Source organism: Nerophis lumbriciformis, linkage group LG22 (genome assembly GCF_033978685.3).
Source record: "Nerophis lumbriciformis linkage group LG22, RoL_Nlum_v2.1, whole genome shotgun sequence".
In the NCBI taxonomy this organism is placed as follows: Eukaryota; Metazoa; Chordata; class Actinopteri; order Syngnathiformes; family Syngnathidae; genus Nerophis; species Nerophis lumbriciformis.
The window spans coordinates 37,194,910-37,208,321 of record NC_084569.2 but is presented as its reverse complement, the minus strand read 5'-3'; the positions used below and the strand labels follow the sequence as shown (position 1 = coordinate 37,208,321).

The 13,412-nt window shown below is 45.6% G+C and overlaps 1 protein-coding gene across 3 annotated transcripts in view; it reads left to right on the top strand.

Moving 5' to 3' along the window:
- Nucleotides 1–13,412, top strand: part of LOC133615305 (junction plakoglobin-like) — a 327,845-nt gene that overhangs the window by 128,146 nt on the left and 186,287 nt on the right. The gene's annotated exons all lie outside the window — the stretch shown is intronic.

Sequence of the window (13,412 nt, the reverse complement as noted above, 5' to 3'; positions counted from 1 at the left end):
CCCGCAGACTTTTTTTGGGCTCTGGGAATCACTAATAAGCCGGAGTTGTCTGAACGCAGATTTCTTGCCGGGACATCACCGAAATGATTCCGGAGCGCGGCCACCGCTGCTGCTCACTGCTCCCCTCACCTCCCAGGGGGTGGAGCAAGGGGATGGGTCAAATGCGGAGAGTAAGTTGTAAGTAAGTTGTGGCTTGTGCAGCCCTTTGAGACGCTCGTGACTTAGGGCTATATAAGTAAACATTGATTGATAATTTCACCACACCTAGTGTGTGTGTGACTATCAGTGGTACTTTACTTTTTATTTATTTGTTTATCCGTCTACTTTGGTGAATAATGATGACGCTTATGATGAGCGTCGTCATTATTCGCCATTATGCGGTGGAGTTCACGCTGAAGTTGCATCACAACACTGTCTGATTGATTTGTAATATAAAACTCATGATAATAATGTCTGTACTATTGCTGACAGAAACATAACTTCCATACTATATCATAAGCAAAGCACACTACTACAGCTTTGCAGTGTCGGTGTGCTACTTAAACTTGATTGATATAGTTTAATAGCCTTGGTGTTATTTTAGAGTAGTGTTTTGGGGCCTCTGAAGACTGGATGCACTGACAGACTCATAGTCTAAAAATGGAGTTCCATGGGTGTTTTCTTTTTATCTTCACTTTTATCGTTTCCACCATGAACGGCAGGTTATTGTGTTAGTCCATATCACTCATCCCTACTGGCCAGATGTGGCCCTTGGGCCTTGAATATGACACCTGTGGTCTAAATGCCTTAAATTAGGATAGGATAGGACTTTATTGTCATTGCACAAGTACAACGAAACTATGTTTTCAGCACAAACAAACAGTGTACAGGGTTACAGAACAGGAACGCTGATGGGTCGCCAAAGGCGCCCCGTAAAAGATAAGAAAAAGATAAAACGCTGGGGGTCTAGTCTGGAGTGCGAAAAAACCTCCATGCAATGCACACATAAACACGTTACATTTAATCACGACAACTCGCAACAGAGGGGCGGGGAGTTGGGCCCCTGGAGGTCGACTGCTGCTATGAAGCGCTGCCATCCGTCCATCACCCCGAGGGGAAACAAGCGGTGGTGAAGGCGTGGGGTGGGGGAGGGTGCGTGTGTGTATATGTGCCCAATGTCTTGGGTGTGATGATGTAATGTTCATAGACTGAGGCCGATCTGCATGCAAGCAAAAGTTCGATTGCAAATGTCATTGAGAAGGGAGGGAGGTCAAAAGCGTCCATCATTGAGGTGTCCTCGGGGGTGTTTTCAGAACAGCCTGTTCCTGTTGTTCACAGCGTCATGGCCATTCGAGGGAGTCAAATCGTAGATTGGGATGTTTGTTTTTCCGCGAGCAGACAATACAATGACTTGTCTGTTCTATTCGTCCATGCTGGCTGCTCTCATATTGTCAAAACGTGGACCTTGGGGTGTTGTGTTTTCCCGGAATGCTAAGGATAGTTGGCGCGGGCAAGGCGTGAAGGTAAGGACATGTTTTATTTTAAACACTAACAGACTGCAAAAAAGGAAGCAAACAAAAGGCGCGCACAATGGCGGAGAACAAACTTCCATCCATCCATCCATCTTCTACCACTTATCCGAGGTCGGGTCGCGGGGGCAGCAGCCTAAGCAGGGAAACCCAGACTTCCCTCTCCCCAGCCACTTCGTCCAGCTCTTCCTGTGGGACCCCGAGGCGTTCCCAGGCCAGCCGGGAGACATAGTCTTCCCAACGTGTCCTGGGTCTTCCCCGCGGCCTCCTGCCAGTCGGACGTGCCCTAAACATCTCCCTAGGGAGGCGTTCGGGTGGCATCCTGACCAGATGCCCGAACCACCTCATCTGGCTCCTCCCGATGTGGAGGAGTAGCGGCTTTACTTTGAGCTCCTCCCGGATGGCAGAGCTTCTCACCCTATCTCTAAGGGAGAGACCCGCCACCCGGCGGAGGAAACTCATTTCGGCCGCTTGTACCCGTGATCTTGTCCTTTCGGTCATGACCCAAAGCTCATGACCATAGGTGAGGATGGGAACGTAGATCGACCGGTAAATTGAGAGCTTTGCCTTCCGGCTCAGCTCCTTCTTCACCACAACGGATCGATACAGCGTCCGCATTACTGAAGACGCCGCACCGATCCGCCTGTCGATCTCACGATCCACTCTTCCCTCACTCGTGAACAAGACTCCGAGGTACTTGAACTCCTCCACTTGGGGAAAGATCTCCTCCCCAACCTGGAGATGGCACTCCACCCTTTTCCGGCCGAGGACCATGGACTCGGACTTGGAGGTGCTGATTCTCATCCCAGTCGCTTCACACTCCGCTGCGAACCGATCCAGTGAGAGCTGAAGATCCTGGCCAGATGAAGCCATCAGGACCACATCATCTGCAAAAAGCAGAGACCTAATCCTGCAGTCACCAAACCAGATCCCCTCAACGCCTTGACTGCACCTAGAAATTCTGTCCATAAAAGTTATGAACAGAATCGGTGACAAAGGGCAGCCTTGGCGGCGTCCAACCCTCACTGGAAACGTGTCCGACTTACTACCGGCAATGCGGACCAAGCTCTGGCACTGATCATACAGGGAGCAGACTGCCACAATCAGACAGTCCGATACCCCATACTCTCTGAGCACTCCCCACAGGAGAACAAACTTGACTAATGAAACAAAAACTTGCACAAAGGCAATTAACTATGAACACGAAACAAAAACACTTACTGTGGCATGGCATGAAGCATGAACTATAGTAAACAGGAATCTCATGGGTAGCAGAGGTAGTATGGATAATGTCACCAGGATGCTCAACAGAAAAAGACAGGTTTAAATAACAGTGGCATGATTAGTGACAGGTGTGTGAGTTCAAATGAATCAGGTGCGTGACATGAAGACAGGTGAAAACTAATGGTCGCTATGGTGACAAAACAAACAAGAGTGCACAAAGAGTCCAAAAACCAAACCTGAACATAACCAAAACAAAACATGATCACACAGACATGACACATATTCAATTATCCTTTTCAGCAAGCTTCTCCATGATGTGATCCATCTTGCGATTCAGTTCAGAAATCGCCACAGTCTGTGATCCCACCTTCCATTGCGACGAACAGCCTTTGATTGATGAATTAGAGTACAAACAGGAAACTAACAATATTGCTTTTCAACCATTTCTTCAGTATTTGCTGTGTAATTCTAATACAGTAACAACAAGTTGTAAGCAAAAAAAACTCTGTCAAGTGCAAACATTCTCAATCAAAAAGGTTGTGTACAGACAATATACACTACATTGCCAAAAGTATTTGGCCATCCAAATGATCAGAATCAGGTGTCCTAATCACTTGGCCCGGCAACAGGTGTATAAAAGCTCTCAGGAGCTTAGTGATTTCCAGCGTGGAACTGTCACAGGATGCCACCTGTGCAACAAATCCAGTCGTGAAATTTCCTCGCTCTTAAATATCCCAAAGTCAAATTTCGGCTTTATTATAAGAAAATGGAGGAGTTTGGGAACAACAGCAACTCAGCCATGAAGTGGTAGGCCAGGTAAACTGACAGAGAGGGGTCAGCGGATGCTGAAGTGCATAGTGCAAAGACTTTCTGCACAGTCAGTTGCTACAGAGCTCCAAACTTCATGTGACCTTCCAATTAGCACACGTACAGTACGCAGAGAGCTGTATGGAATGGGTTTCCATGGCCGGACAGCTGCATCTAAGCCATACATTACCAAGTCCAATGCAACGCGTGTGATGCAGTGGTGTAAAGCACGTCGCCACTGGACTCTAGAGCAGTGGAGACGCCTTCTCTGGACTGATGAGTCACGCTTTTCCATCTGGCAATCTGACGGACCAGTCTGGGTTTGGAGGTTGCCAGGGGAATGCTACATTTCGGACTGCATTGTGCTGAGGTTGAAATTTGGTGGAGGAGGAATTATGGTGTGGGGTTGTTTTTCAGGAGTTGGGCTTGGCCCCTTAGTTCCAGTGAAAGGAATTTGAAATGCTCCAGGATACCAAAACATTTTGGACAATTCCATGCTCCCAACCTTGTGGGAACAATTTGGAGCGGGGCTCCTTCCTCTTCCAACATGACTGTGCACCAGTGCACAAAGCAAGGTCCATAAAGACATGGATGCCAGAGTCTGGTGTGGATGAACTTGACTGGCCTGCACAGAGTCCTGACCTGAACCCGATAGAACACCTTTGGGATGAATTAGAACGGAGACTGAGAGCCAGGCCTTCTCCACCAACATCAGTGTGTGACCTCACCAATGCGCTTTTGTAAGAATGGTCCTATAAACACAGTCCGCAACCTTGTGGACAGCCTTCCCAGATGAGTTGAAGCTGTAATAGCTGTAAAAGGTGGACCGACATTATATTGAACCCAATGGGTTAGGAATGGGATGGCACTTCAAGTTCATATGTGAGTCAAGGCAGGTGGCCAAATACTTTTGGCAATACAGTGTATCTTTGGGTGGACATCCAGCCTCTGTTTTCCAGGAAAGAAAGTTTCTTTCCACCAGAACCTGCTCTGTTTTCAGGTCAACTCTGTAGTGCCGTGCAAGTTTGTTTACACTGCTCTCATCTGTGAAACGTTTCCCTGTTTGCAAGTTGCCTGCGAGCTTTTCCGTGCAACAACACTGTCCTTATGTGTTTGGGCCATCTCATGCTTACTAAAGACGACTGAAGCTTTCTTCCACTTTCAACCATTTAGATGCATTCAGTGTTTGTTGTGGCATTTTGAAGTTGTTAACAAAAAAATATCTTGCAAGTGCAAACATGTTTCATCACAGGTACCACCTGGGGCAGACCCGGGCAAAATACGGCCCGTTAAGATTTTCAATCCGGCCCGCCTGACGTTCTACATAATTATTTTAGACCTTTAACATCAAAACTGCAGCCTCCATTATGATGTGCAGTGCTGTTTTTAAATGACTGTGACTCTTTGTCAGGTTCAAACACTGATGACATCCTATTAAACACACAAGAAGCAAGGAATCATGCAGAGACAGAGTTCTATTTAGCTCATGAGGAGAACGCATGGAGCTGCACACTTAGTCACTGTCTCTCTAAGGTTCAGCTCCCGCGGCATGAAGTGCTCTAAAACTTGCTGGTAGACGGCTGCGTTGACCCTGGATCTCAGGAAACAGAGTGGACCGACACCAGCAGATGACATGGCACCCCAAACCATCACTGATGGTGGAAACTTTACACTAGACTTCAGGCAACGTGGATCCTGTGCCTCTCCTGTCTTCCTCCAGACTCTGGGACCTCGATTTCCAAAGGAAATGCAAAATTTGCATGGTTGGGTGATGGTTTGGGGTGCCATGTCATCTGCTGGTGTCGGTCCACTCTGTTTCCTGAGATCCAGGGTCAACGCAGCCGTCTACCAGCAAGTTTTAGAGCACTTCATGCTTCCTGCTGCTGACCTGCTCTATGGAGATGGAGATTTCAAGTTCCAACAGGACTTGGCGCCTGCACACAGCACAAAATCTACCCGTGCCTGGTTTACGGACCATGGTATTTCTGTTCTAAATTGGCCCGCCAACTCCCCTGACCTTAGCCCCATAGAAAATCTGTGGGGTATTGTGAAAAGGAAGATGCAGAATGCCAGACCCAAAAACGCAGAAGAGTTGAAGGCCACTATCAGAGCAACCTGGGCTCTCATAACACCTGAGCAGTGCCAGAAACTCATCGACTCCATGCCACGCCGCATTAACGCAGTAATTGAGGCAAAAGGAGCTCCAACCAAGTATTGAGTATTGTACATGCTCATATTTTTCATTTTCATACTTTTCAGTTGGCCAACATTTCTAAAAATCCCTTTTTTGTATTAGCTTTAAGTAATATTCTAATTTTGTGACACACGGAATTTTGGATTTTCATTTGTTGCCACTTCAAATCATCAAAATTAAATGAAATAAACATTTGAATGCATCAGTCTGTGTGCAATGAATAAATATAATGTACAAGTTACACCTTTTGAATGCAATTACTGAAATAAATCAAGTTTTTCAAAATATTCTAATTTACTGGCTTTTACCTGTATATCATGCAAAAGCAGGTCCAGTACGCACAATACGTGACAGAATGTGCTGGGGGCCTTGTGATTTCGCCTTGTCTCCGCTTCGTCTCTTATCTTCGTTGAGGTCCTTGAAGTCCTTGGCTGTTAGCAGGCTAAAACAAAGATAACATCTGCGGCTGAGGCCACCCCTCAGACAAGAAGTTTCGTCCTTGCACAGATACAAAAGTCTAACTTGAGCACAATAGCTAATAACTATAGCAACGGACTTTAAGCATACTGAAGTTGTGTGGTAATATATATACATGATTATTATAACAGTCTTGAACTATAGAAAGTATTTCAATGGTTGAAATCTGCGCTTTTGCATGCTTTGGCAAGTATGCTTGGGAGTAGATTTTTTTGTCCGTGTGGCCCCCCGATCTAAAATGAGTTTGACAACCCTGCCCTAGTGTCTCCTGCATCTTGGAATCACAACTACCACAGCAATGTGTGATCATGACAGCTTAGTTTGGATATGACACATGCAGAAAAGGTGCAATTTTGAAGGCAAAGTGTATTAATTCTCTGTTACCGAGAGTACGATATACAACGTGTATGCATTAGAGATGCGCGGTTTGCGGGCACAACCGCGGAGTCCGCGGATTATCCGCGGATCGGGCGGATGAAATTTAAAAAAAATTAGATTTTATCAGCGGGTCGGGTCGGGTCGGGCGATTGAAATAAAAAAAAATTAGATTTTGAATAGATTCAGGCGGGTGGCAGTTAAACCAATTCGGAAATATATATACATAGTTAAATGTTGTTACCCACATACGAAAAACGAGCAGGCACCTGCAGCATATGCCACAACAGAAGAACAAAAAAAAAAGAGATGGACACTTTTACGGAGCGGAGAAGGCCCCCGACGCCTCGCCGGGGTCCGGGACCGAGGCCCCTTCCCCCGAGAGGGCCCCACCGGGAGCCGTAGCTGAGGCGATCCGCGAGAAGGGCCCGACGCACGTCCAGAGTCACCACCGCGCCCACCGCACCGACACCCCGCCTCGTCCGCCTTCGCCGCGGCCGGCGTCACGCGCAGCAGGTAAGCAGCTTACCTGCCCGCCACCCCCGTGGCCGGGGGCTCGTAACAGGGGTCACTCCGCGCGCTCCGCCCGCGCAGCTTACCTGCCCGCCACCCCTGTTGCCGGGGGCGCGTAACAGGGGTCACTCCGCGCGCAGTGCGCTCACGAAAGGGGTGGGGCTCACCCTGGTTGATATAGACAGCAGCTAGGACGGTGGCCATGGAAGTTGGAACCCGCTAAGGAGTGTGTAACAACCCACCTGCCGAATCAACTAGCCCTGAAAATGGATGGCGCTGGAGCGTCGGGCCCATATACCCGGCCGTCGCCGGCAGCGAGACGCGCTTGGAGGTGCGCTCAGCGCGGCTCCCATATGATTGCGCACTGGTGTGCGTCTGGGCTGTGACAGCGTGGCACGCGAATGTCTGTGCTGCATTGGATCAGTATCCTTTCTTTAACAGGCAAAAGCTTTATAACCTCACTAATGCCTTGCATCGTCTATATTAGATATATAACAACGGGCGGGTGCGGGCGGATGGCGGGCGGATGCAGTTCTGATCAAATGTTAGATCGGGTGTATTGCGGATGGTTGACGACTTTCTGATGCGGTTGCGGATTAAATAATTGCCTATCCGCGCATCTCTAGTATGCATGCTTGCCTCATACAGGAAACTGTTATTTTCTCCCCGGCCTTCCCAGCCGAACCTTCTCTTTACCATATTTTTCTATATCTGGGTTGCGGGGAAACGTACGCAATATGCATTTTTTTTGAAAGTGGCCATGTTTACACGGCAAAGACCGTTCAATTAAAATAAATGTATAATGAGGAAGTGCAGTGTTGCATGGTTTTCAGTGTGATGCAGAGTTTTTACACCACTCTAGGGAGACGACTGGCTACGGTAGAGCGGCAAGAACTGATGCGACGACAGCGGTGTTTTTCAACCACTGTGCCGCGGCACACTAGTGTGTCCTGAGATACAGTCTGGTGTGCCGTGGGAGATGATCTAGTTTCACCTATTTGGGGCGGTATAGCTCGGTTGGTAGAGCGGCCGTGCCAGCAACTTGAGGGTTCCGGGTTCGATCCCCGCTTCCGCCATCCTAGTCCCTGCCGTTGTGTCCTTGGGCAAGACACTTTACCCACCTGCTCCCAGTGCCACCCACACTGGTTTGAATGTAACTTAGATATTGGGTTTCACTATGTAAAGCGCTTTGAGTCACTAGAGAAAAGCGCTATATAAATATAATTCACTTCACTATCCGGTGGCCACGGATGAAGTGCTGGCTGTCCAGAGTCGGGACCCGGGGTGGACCGCTCGCCTGTGCATCGGTTGGGGACATCTCTGCACTGCTGACCCGTCTCCGCTCGGGATGGTCTCCTGCTGGCCCCACTATGGACTGGACTCTTACTATTATGTTAGATCCACTATGGACTGGACTCTCACTATTATGTTAGATCCACTATGGACTGGACTCTCACACTATTATGTTAGATCCACTATGGACTGGACTCTCACTATTATGTTAGATCCACTATGGACTGGACTCTCACTATTATGTTAGATCCACTATGGACTGGACTTTCACTATTATGTTAGATCCACTATGGACTGGACTCTCACACTATTATGTTAGATCCACTATGGACTGGACTCTCACTATTATGTTAGATCCACTATGGACTGGACTCTCACTGTTATGTTAGATCCACTATGGACTGGACTCTCACACTATTATGTTAGATCCATTATGGACTGGACTCTCACACTATGATGTTAGATCCACTATGGACTGGACTCTCACTATTATGTTAGATCCACTATGGACTGGACTCTCACACTATTATGTTAGATCCATTATGGACTGGACTCTCACACTATTATGTTAGATCCACTATGGACTGGACTCTCACTATTATGTGAGATCCACTATGGACTGGACTCTCACTACTATGTGAGATCCACTATGGACTGGACTCTCACACTATTATGTTAGATCCATTATGGACTGGACTCTCACACTATGATGTTAGATCCAGTATGGACTGGACTCTCACTATTATGTTAGATCCACTATGGACTGGACTCTCACTATTATGTTGGATCCACTATGGACTGGACTCTCACACTATTATGTTAGATCCACTATGGACTGGACTCTCACTATTATGTTAGATCCACTATGGACTGGATTCTCACTATTATGTTAGATCCACTATGGACTGGACTCTCACTATTATGTGAGACCCACTATGGACTGGACTCTCACTACTATGTGAGATCCACTATGGACTGGACTCTCACACTATTATGTTAGATCCACTATGGACTGGACTCTCACACTATTATGTTAGATCCACTATGGACTGGACTCTCACTATTATGTTAGATCCACTATGGACTGGACTCTCACTATTATGTTAGATCCACTATGGACTGGACTCTCACACTATTATGTTAGATCCACTATGGACTGGACTCTCACTATTATGTTAGATCCACTATGGACTGGACTCTCACTATTATGTTAGATCCACTATGGACTGGACTCTCACTATTATGTTAGATCCACTATGGACTGGACTCTCAATATTATGTTAGATCCACTATGGACTGGACTCTCACTATTATGTTAGAGCCACTATGGACTGGACTCTCACACTATTATGTTAGATCCACTATGGACTGAACTCTCACTATTATGTTAGATCCACTATGGACTGGACTCTCACACTATTATGTTAGATCCACTATGGACTGGACTCTCACTATTATGTTAGATCCACTATGGACTGGACTCTCACTATTACGTTAGATCCACTATGGACTGGACTCTCACTATTATGTTAGATCCACTATGGACTGGACTCTCACACTATTATGTTAGATCCACTATGGACTGGACTCTCACACTATTATGTTAGATCCATTATGGACTGGACTCTCACACTATGATGTTAGATCCACTATGGACTGGACTCTCACACTATTATGTTAGATCCATTATGGACTGGACTCTCACACTATGATGTTAGATCCACTATGGACTGGACTCTCACACTATTATGTTAGATCCACTATGGACTGGACTCTCACTATTATGTTAGATCCACTATGGACTGGACTCTCACTATTATGTTAGATCCACTATGGACTGGACTCTCACACTATTATGTTAGATCCACTATGGACTGGACTCTCACTATTATGTTAGATCCACTATGGACTGGACTCTCACTATCATGTTAGATCCACTATAGACTGGACTGTCACTATTATGTTAGATCCACTATGGACTGGACTCTCACACTATTATGTTAGATCCACTATGGACTGGACTCTCTCACTATTATGTTAGATCCACTATGGACTGGACTCTCACTATTATGTTAGATCCACTATGGACTGGACTCTCACTATTATGTTAGATCCACTATGGACTGGACTCTCACTATTATGTGAGATCCACTATGGACTGGACTCTCACTACTATGTGAGATCCACTATGGACTGGACTCTCACACTATTATGTTAGATCCACTATGGACTGGACTCTCACACTATTATGTTAGATCCATTATGGACTGGACTCTCACACTATGATGTTAGATCCACTATGGACTGGACTCTCTCACTATTATGTTAGATCCACTATGGACTGGACTCTCACTATTATGTTAGATCCACTATGGACTGGACTCTCACACTATTATGTTAGATCCACTATGGACTGGACTCTCACTATTATGTTAGATCCACTATGGACTGGACTCTCACTATTATGTTAGATCCACTATAGACTGGACTCTCACTATTATGTTAGATCCACTATGGACTGGACTCTCACACTATGATGTTAGATCCACTATGGACTGGACTCTCACACTATTATGTTAGATCCATTATGGACTGGACTCTCACACTATGATGTTAGATCCACTATGGACTGGACTCTCACACTATTATGTTAGATCCACTATGGACTGGACTCTCACTATTATGTTAGATCCACTATGGACTGGACTCTCACTATTATGTTAGATCCACTATGGACTGGACTCTCACACTATTATGTTAGATCCATTATGGACTGGACTCTCACACTATTATGTTAGATCCACTATGGACTGGAGTCTCACTATTATGTTAGATCCACTATGGACTGGACTCTCACTATTATGTTAGATCCACTATGGACTGGACTCTCACACTATTATGTTAGATCCATTATGGACTGGACTCTCACACTATGATGTTAGATCCACTATGGACTGGACTCTCACACTATTATGTTAGATCCATTATGGACTGGACTCTCACACTATTATGTTAGATCCACTATGGACTGGACTCTCACTATTATGTGAGATCCACTATGGACTGGACTCTCACTACTATGTGAGATCCACTATGGACTGGACTCTCACACTATTATGTTAGATCCACTATGGACTGGACTCTCACACTATTATGTTAGATCCACTATGGACTGGACTCTCACACTATTATGTTAGATCCATTATGGACTGGACTCTCACACTATTATGTTAGATCCACTATGGACTGGACTCTCACTATTGTGTTAGATCCACTATGGACTGGACTCTCACTATTATGTTAGATCCACTATGGACTGGAGTCTCACTATTATGTTAGATCCACTATGGACTGGACTCTCACTATTATGTTAGATCCACTATGGACTGGACTCTCACACTATTATGTTAGATCCACTATGGACTGGACTCTCACACTATTATGTTAGATCCATTATGGACTGGACTCTCACACTATTATGTTAGATCCACTATGGACTGGACTCTCACTATTATGTGAGATCCACTATGGACTGGACTCTCACTACTATGTGAGATCCACTATGGACTGGACTCTCACACTATTATGTTAGATCCACTATGGACTGGACTCTCACACTATTATGTTAGATCCACTATGGGCTGGACTCTCACTATTATGTTAGATCCACTATGGACTGGACTCTCACTATTATGTTAGATCCACTATGGACTGGACTCTCACTATTATGTTAGATCCACTATGGACTGGACTCTCACTATTATGTTAGATCCACTATGGACTGGACTCTCTCACTATTATATTAGATCCACTATGGACTGGACTCTCTCACTATTATGTTAGATCCACTATGGACTGGACTTTCACAATATTATGCTACACCCACTCGACGTCCATTGCATCCGGTCTCCCATAGAGGGAGGAAGTCACCCACGTCTGCGGTCCTCTCCAAGGTTTCTCATAGTCATTCACATTGACATCCCACTGGGTTGTGAGTTTTTCCTTGCCCTTATGTGGGCTCTGAACAGAGGATGTCGTCGTGGCTTGTGCAGCCCTTTGAGACACTTGTGATTTAGGGCTATATAAATAAACATTGATTGATTGATTGATTGATATTTGGGTTAAAAATATTTTTTGCAAACCAGTAATTATAGTCTGCAAATGATGTGTTGTTGTTGAGTGTCGGTGCTGTCTAGAGCTCGGCAGAGTAACCGTGTAATACTCTTCCATATCAGTAGGTGGCAGCCGGTAGATAATTGCTTTGTAGATGTCGGAAACAGCGGGAGGCAGGGTGCAGGTAAAAATGTGTCTAATGCTTTAACCAAAAATAAACAAAAGGTGAGTGCCCCGAAGAAAAGGCATCGAAGCTTAGGGAAGGCTATGCAGAACGAAACTAAAACTGAACTGGCTACATAGTAAACAAAAACAGAATGCTGGACGACAGCAAAGACTTACTGCGGAGCAAAGACGGCGTCCACAATGTACATCCGAACATGACATGACAATCAACAATGTCCCCACAAAGAAGGATAAAAACAACTGAAATATTCTTGATTGCTAAAATAAAGTAGATGTGGGAAATATCCCTCAAAGGAAGACATGAAACTGCTACAGGAAAATACCAAAAAAAGAGAAAAAGCCACTAAAATAGGAGCGCAAGACAAGAACTAAAACACTACACACAGGAAAAGACAAAAAAGTCCAAATAAGTCAGGGTGTGATGTGACAGGTGGTGACAGTACACCTACTTTGAGACAAGAGCTATAGTGATGCATGCTTGGTTATGGTTTAAAGTCATATCCAACAATTGCGACAACGACTTTTTACTGTCAACTGAGTTTAGTTTTTTAATGATTTCTGCTGGTGGTGTGCCTTTGCATTTTTTCAATGCAAAAAATGTGCCTAGGCTCAAAAAAGGTTGAAAAACACTGGACTACAGTATATACTGGACAGTGGGGGTGGCCATGAGCCGGCCCCCCTCGGGGGTTGCAATTGGTGAAGACCGGTGGAAGTGCAGGTAG